The sequence below is a fragment of the Mastacembelus armatus genome, chromosome 20, assembly GCF_900324485.2.
Source record: "Mastacembelus armatus chromosome 20, fMasArm1.2, whole genome shotgun sequence".
NCBI classification, from domain to species: Eukaryota; Metazoa; Chordata; class Actinopteri; order Synbranchiformes; family Mastacembelidae; genus Mastacembelus; species Mastacembelus armatus.
Window position 1 is genome coordinate 18,346,937 of NC_046652.1, and position 7,952 is coordinate 18,354,888.

Consider the following 7,952-nt stretch of genomic DNA (forward strand, 5'->3'; position numbering starts at 1 on the left):
GTTTCCCATCTAAGCCTCTAAATGTCCAGGCCAATGACCTGTGTCCCACTCTGGTGGATCACATGAGACAGGAAGCTTCAGTCATGTTGACATCCAATCATTTTGGAGCTTTTCATTCCAATTAGCAGGAGATCCTTAAGCTGAACAACAGAAATGAGTCCAACAATAAACATGCAACACAATATCAGTGGACGACTGTCTCTCCGCCTCATACAGGTTAGCTGCTAGAGATGCTCTGGGCAGTAGGTTTTCATCAGTCTTGTGCAGACAGCCTTCCTGTGCCAATATGTTAGGTATTCCTTTTCAATGATTGTACAGTCCCCAAAGGAAAACTGAATGCAACTTTCTGGTACGATTTGGCAAGTCTATTGGCAAAGTTTAGAGTTAAATGAGTTCAACTCTTTACAAATGAACATTACAGCTGTAGAATAAAGGTTACCTAAATAAAGGTCGTACCAGTTATATGTGTGGAATTTATATGGTTGAAACAAAGGCATGAGAAAGATATAGTGTATGCAGAACTTGACTGTCGGGTCCTCCACATGTACGGCCTCCTGATCTGTCAGACCGATCAGGCATCTTTTTATAGGATAATTGAGCCGGTTGTTCGCCTGATATGTGCAAATAAAAACCTTTACAGTAGAAATTGCTTTGAAATGACCAAACTTTAAGAAAGCACACAAACAAAGGAAAACACACCTCTGGCCAGACTCTCTCAATATGATGGTTCTGTAGAAAGACTGTTAAGACTTTAGTCTGAGATTTAAAGTAAGACAGACTGAAAGGCAGAATGGTAAGTAGTAGATTAAACAACTAGGTAAGAGGCCTATTAAACAGGTATTTTGCCTGTTTCCCTTAAAGACAGTTACCAATATTGTTCAGGGAACCTGCAGCCCTAATGCTCACTTAGTGCATGACTTTACTGTATGAGAACACACATTATAGCAGTCATAGGCTTGCAAAGTCCCATGAGTCATTGGGAACATGGTTTGAAAATGTATAAAGACTGGTGGTGAAAATGTTTGCCTACCAAGTTGAAGGTGTTTGAGGGAATGGTTGGTCCAGTCTGGAACCTAAAATGCTTGAAGCACAACATGCACAAGCCTCCCTTCACATTTTGTGTTGAAATCATTTATAAATGTTCTCACTTTTCTGCTCTGGGACTTGACAATTGAAGGTAATGGGACCAGTTTGGAATTTCAAAAGCAGTTCAGTTTCTCCCACTATTCTTATCGTGATGTAAGACAGGCCCATAAAAACTCTGTACTGTAACTGACTGTAGATGAGAATTAAGTTTTTGCATTAAGACAGGAAAAAAAGTCAACACTTCACTCTTTGCTGTGTTTTTATTACTGGCTCACTAACTTCTGATAAACAGAACAGGACTGGGTATACATACGTGCTACACTTACCAACAGAACGGGTAGCCTAAAGCTTTGCCTAAAGTTCGCCTGAAGTTCTGTACACAAGCACATTTTGGTGCACTGGACTCATCAGCCGACACTGTAAACCAAACCAAAGAAACCTGACTTGGTGTGCAACTTCAGGTGTCCTTGAAGAAAATGGTGAGCTGCAAACTGGAACTGATGTTTTTAGTGGACTACTTCATCCTTGTACAAACACCAACTTTACATTTAACAGTACACTTATGTGGCCAGGTGGGCCCACAGGTGACTGTGTGGATGCTGCCTCAGTGTAGTGCTTTGCCAACAGGCTGTCTCCTCTTCAGGTGCTCTTCCTCTCTGTCTATGCATCCTCTATGTTGCTGTATGTGGATTTTGAAGAGTCCTCTTATCAAACACCCTCTGCCAGGAGCGGTACCTCACCAGAACTTCGGGTCATGTAATGGACTTGTTAAAATCCAGGACTCAATAAGTTCAGTGAAAGCAGCTTCATGGACCTGGTGCTGCCCCCTGATCAGCTCTAGCTGTGTTTCATCTCATCCTCACACTGTCGCTCAAATACCATCTGCAGTCTTGTCTTGGGGTACGTGACCTTCACTGCTGACAAAGCTGGACTCTCAACACCGGTGGTACATGCACGTTGAAGGGCTGCAGGCACTGGAACCCATGACCTGAGAAAAGTAGAGGTCAAACAGCAAAATGTGTCAGAAAAACAAACAACCACGTAACATTATACACATGGCATCAGTGCAACATAAAAACCTGTGTCAGTACGGTGCAGCCATTCAAACTGTTCAGTGCCTGTAGCTTTAATAAATTAAAAGACAGCAGAACAGTTTTAGATGAACACAGGCCTCATGGCAGCTGAAGTCTGGGCTGACTGAAACAGACTGTGTGTGGGATCAACTCAAGTCAAAAACTCAAGTATTTACAAAAGTCCTGATGATAATGAGCCGCAGTGGTGGAAAGTAACATTTACTTTGTAAATGTAAATGTACTTTGTACTTAAGTACAAAAAGTAACAGCTTCAAAACATGAACATTTGTACTTTTCCTCAAGTAACATTTTAATGAAGGACTCTAACTTGTAGCAGAGTATTTCTACACTGTGATATTATTACTTTAAGTGTCCCGAGTATTTTTCCTCCACTGATGAGCAGCTAAACAGGCAGGATGAAGCTAACAGCTAAATGGCTAACGTACCTTAGCACGGGCTCGGTGTGTGTCAGCACCGTGTAGACTCACACTGTCCGTGTCCGTCCGAGGATTGAAAATGTTTGGGTTCTGGTTCATTAAAAGTCTCCGTGTGTGTCCCGAGACCAGCTGCCGGGGGAAGAGTCCAGGAGTTGGAGAGACTGTTGTCATAAAATCATCAGGGCTTTTACTGTGAAAGTCCCAGTGACTGGCCCCGCCCCCTGACTTCCTCTATCCTTATTTCATTGTCTAAGGTTGGACTTGGATATTGAGAACACGTGACAACCGTTTGAGTGACACCAAGTTACTCCAAGAAACTACAGCGTAAAAAGGCATTAAACAAAGTCTGTTTCACATATGAATAATGAATTGCACTTCATGCACGGACCGTTTAGAAGCCACAGGCTTTGAATCTTGTATTGCAGCTCTTAGAGCCAAATGGCTTAAAGGTTGTATGTACCAGCCTCAATCAATATGGTCCCACATTCCCAGTAGTTGGTTTAATAAGGTTGGAGGGATTGATTTTCTGCTTAAATGTGATTTTGAGATCCCAAACATTCCTGTCAAATTATCTAATTTCCACAAACAGGCCCTTAATTTTGGCCGTCATGTTTTACAGTATTATAAAAGTACAGTGTTGTAAAACATGACGGCCAAGTGTTTAAACAATAATAAATGGAAAACGCACCTTCAGATCTCCCACCCTGCAACCCCCCCCCATGTCTCCCAACGTTGTATGACACTTTGATCAAGTGAACAAATGTAATAGAACATTGTTAGAACATATTAGCACATGAGAACAATCATCAGAGGACGCTCATTCTGTTGCAGTTCAACACTATAAGCTGCGTCATTACGCAGCCTCCGAAATGAGACGTGACTTATGTCACTACATGTGTCTCTCTCGCCTCTGGAAAAGGTCTTTGTTCATAGCTCCCCTCAGTTCGGGGTCCCCCTATCGGCCTGGCGCACTTCCGTTGTGTTTTCTCTTCTGCAGGTGTTTTGGCCGTTGCAGCGCGTTTGCCCTTGTCGGCCACCGTACATAGGTGATCGCTGCAGGCCTAGAGGAGGGAAATTATTTGAAGTTGTGCAAAGTGTCCTTTTCATTTCTGGCCAACAGTGGTGCACTTTTTGTTAATTGTTTGTTATACTTTTAAATGCACATGTTCATACACTGATCGACCATAGCATTAAAATCCAACAGGGGTCACGTGGCTCTGACTGGTGTGACGCTACACAGTCCCATATGCAGCAAGACACAATGCACTGTAGGTTCTAAAGCCTTTCCATCACAGCCAGAGTGCTTGGCAGTTTGCTGTGTATAGGGCAGTGTAGCCACAGACTGGTCAGAGTCACGACATTAGACCCACCTGGTGGTTTTAATGTTGTGGTGAACTTATTTGGTAGTTGAAGAACAAACGTTACTGCTAAGGATGTAGAAAATGAGATGCAGTGTCACTTTCCACAGCAGGCAGTTTAGAAGGATATGTTTAAAATCCAAGAGTTGTGCAACACTTTTCCCCCTATGTTTACTGTGCAATAAATGTTTTTGTTATATGACGGCCATGGAATGTTTTTCCCTCTCCATTTTATTAAATACACTAAAGGTATAGAGGATATTGAACTGAAATAGCAAACCAGATATTAATTAATTTCCAGGAACACACCAGAACAACTTTTCTCTGTTTTACATCAATGTACATTTTAAATGACAGGGTTTGATCATGTTGATTTGTCATAATGTGTCTTTTTAATTATTTTACATTTATTTTAGCTAAAACACAAATTCATCGAAACATTGACAAATCAAAATGACAACATTTTGTCAGAGATACTGTTAGTATGACCTGAAAACGTCTCCATAGATGGACAAGTTGTTTTTCGTTGGCATTGTGGAAGGACTCTCACTCTTTGTGCTGAACCCATCGATGGCTAAAACATGGGTCACTCCAAACATTACAGGTTTTTCATTCTGGTCCAGGTGAAGCTTATGGCCCATATATTCAGCATGGTATGGTCTGGGGTTAAGGTTCAGAGCTCCCTTAAAAATAACAAGATTCATTCTAAAAAATAAAAAAAAAAGTGAGCTACCAGTCTGAACATCTCACATAATTTGGACTTTTAGATTTCTCTTCATTTTATATATTATGAATGTCCGGTTTATAGAGCTTGAAACAAGCTACACTTCCAATCAAATACTGCTGATAATCTCTACTGTACTGAATGATCAGTTATCAGTTTCAAGAAGCATATACTTCTGATACTTGCATGTGTTGCATTTTCTTGATCACATTTACTTTTAGTGCAGTATTTCTACAGTGTAGCCTATTGGCATGTTTCCTTACAGTTTATGAGCAGTTTTTGTACCACTGACTATTACAGGCATGACACATGAATTCAACACATTTGATGAAACATACTGTGTGTAAAGAAAGATGAGCAACATCACTTATTTGGCATCTTGCTCCATGATAAGGCTGATGCACCTCCTTTAAAATGGACCCAATTGGTCCTTCTGCAGCATGTAGGCCTTTTGTGGACAGAGACCCCTTCATCATTTTGCAGCCACATGTTGGCCCCACCAGGAAGTGACTCATTAAATACTAAACAGTAGCTCTCAAAACCACATGTGGAATGTGAAGACACTGTGCTAATATCATTAACTAAGTAAGAATGAATGAATGAATGAATGAATGAATGAATGAATGAATGAATGAATGAATGAATGAATGAATGAATGAATGAATGAATGAAGGGTGTCTCAGACAGTCAGAGGTGTCTTACCTCGTTTACAACTTTTGCCACCTCTAATTCCAAGTGTGTGTCAGACAGACGAGAACAACCTGGGGCGTTTTCAGCTCAAACTTTCCTGATAGTTCTTGTGAAAACCCTCTCGCTTCTCCACATTCCCGTGACAGATGTTCAGAGACAACTTCCGATGACAAGCCTTGTTTCTCCATTTCTAAAATGATGTCTGAGTAAACCTCTAAAGCCTTGACCTTCCACTACCAATCGGACCGGTGTTAGCTACGGGAGCCTGCAGGTGAGACGCCGAGTAACACGCGCCTCTCTGAAACAACTTCCGGTTTCTTGCGTAGTCGTGATTCAATAACGATTCGTAGTAGCAGCATCCAAGTGAGAGTAGTAGCGCCAAGAAGATCACCACAAATGACAGAAGAAGAGATACTTCCGGTTTTAGAGACAGGAAATACAGCTGCTTTTCCGTTTCAGCGCTGTAGAACTTTCTTTATTTAAAGTATAAATGAGGAAAGAAAATCAAGTCTGACTTTAAAAAGGTGTCTGACATTTTCATCACAGAATCAAAAAACTTTTTCATTGTCGTTTTTTTGTTTCTGTTTATAAAACCAAACTTCAAATAGCAAAAAGTTCACGGACCGTGAATCTTTTAGTCTTTGGATTTTCTGTCCAACAGCAGATATTAAAAAAATAAAAAACACTGGTTATTTGATTTTTGTTTGAAAATCCCAAAGTTAAAAAAATTGAAATCCAGCCCTTGTTCCGTTTTTGTCTCTTTGTTATTGTGGATTTTGTTTTGTTACATAGACAAAGGAAATCAAAGCAGCTGTTAAATTTCATTGATCCCCTTTAGACCCATGAAAAAAAGAAACGGCTTGTATTTCAATATTAGTTTTTGTCGACCAGAGCAATACGCCATTTTTCCAAACAATCAAAAATAATAATAGAATAATAATAATGAATAATCAAATAAAACCTGTAGAAAACTGAACAGCACTTCCATTAACTTCACAGCTGAACTAAGGCTGATGAGAGCCAATGAGGACCCAGTAGCAGGACTAGCTGCGTTGTGGACTCTACTTCAAATGACTTTTCTTTCCCTGAAAGATGCGACAGAGTTTTTCCACAGTCATGTCTTCCTCCCTAAGACACACTCTTTGATTGGTTCCACTTTTTCTGTGTCATGTTGAGATAAAAAGGGAAACACTCTGCTGACATTTCTAAGATGATAAAAAGCTGTTTGACTGCTTTTCTTTCTATGAGACCAAACTTCAGTCAGTCTATAATAACACCCAGACTGGAGACCCCTGTTTTTACTGCTGGACTCAGATTTCTCATTTTACTACTTATCATTTCTCTCTTTAGTTCAGGGCCCAGAAGGAAAATTTCACTTTGGTCTTTGTTTAACTTTAACTCATTGTTTAACTCAGAGCCCTGATCCCCTGTGGTCCTAAATCTAGTCCCCTCTAGTCCTAAACCCAGCCCCATCTCATCAATAATCTGGTCTGATCTAAATTTAGTTTCTAGCCCCTCCTAGTTTTAATCTCAGCCTCAAAAGGGTCAAAGGTTAAAATCATCATCTTTACATTACACTCAGAACAACATGAACAGGATTTGTAGCAACAACAGGTGTGGTGAGCAACTAAAGGTTAGTCCCAGATTTCAGGTCTAGACTCAGGTCCAGGTCCAGACTCAGGTCCACATCCAGCTTTATAAACAGGGTTCCCACACCTTGGTTAACTTCAAATTCAAAAAATGTATCAACCCTGTCTGTGTATGGATCCAAGTGGGAAAACTGTGAACTCTGAAGCAGCACAATCTCATCTATGAATTGACTGTAGAGTCGAATTAAGTCGTCACAGTCTTCTTCATTTACACGGGGGACATGCACAAGGTTTGTCAAAGCCTTCCTGAACTTAGTTATTCCCACACCTGCATCTTTGAAGGCCATTTTCCTTGGATCCAGGAAGGAAAGGTGAGAGACAAGAGGACATTTGAGGGGGGACTTCTCCATCAACTTCTGGACACTTAAAACCAAGAACTTCTACCTGCTCCTGTGAGGCCTGGGCCCAACAAGGACAAAGCCACAAAATAGTTTCAAGTTAATATTGAAAAACAAACATAGTGATGCTCATTTCTGATTATCTCAGTTTCTGTTTAGAGTTAAATGCTGAAATTGAATGAAAACAATCTCCATCTATATTGTATTTGTAAAGTGGTTCTCACAGGACATATCTACTGGTAATATGCACTGCAGGACTATGGGAAACTAAATAGTTTGGGTCAAATTGAATTGATTCAATAAAGTTTGGATTCAAACCCAAAAATACCTGCTTGGGATTGTTTTCCAGAATCTTCTCCATCAGGCTGTTAAAGATGTTGCTGCTCATGGTCTCATCAAGAAAAGGCAGCGACCTCAAACGTGGGTCAAGTGTAGTGCTCACATGAAGAAAGTGCACAAGTATTGAGTCAGATTCTGGGTTTGTTTTCATGAAGTCAGACAAAATGGCAGATTTGACATCTTTACCAACTGTTGGATCTGTGTCACTAACTTTCATAGACTCCAGGATGGTGTGATTCAGGGGCATTATCATTGAAA

The 7,952-nt window shown here is 40.5% G+C and overlaps 1 protein-coding gene and 1 long non-coding RNA gene across 3 annotated transcripts in view; one reads left to right on the forward strand and one right to left on the reverse strand.

Moving 5' to 3' along the window:
* LOC113121849 (uncharacterized) overlaps nt 1-7,952 on the forward strand; it is a 1,077,549-nt gene that overhangs the window by 84,283 nt on the left and 985,314 nt on the right.
* Nucleotides 1,328-5,766, reverse strand: LOC113121923 (uncharacterized). Of its 2 annotated transcripts, XR_003294801.1 has the most exons (3): nt 5,381-5,766; nt 2,606-2,725; nt 1,328-2,074 (listed from the first exon to the last, which is right to left on the reverse strand). It is a non-coding gene; the product is annotated as an uncharacterized LOC113121923 (long non-coding RNA). The 2 variants fall into 2 exon arrangements; XR_003294800.1 differs by lacking the exon at nt 5,381-5,766 and having other exon boundaries at nt 2,606-3,012.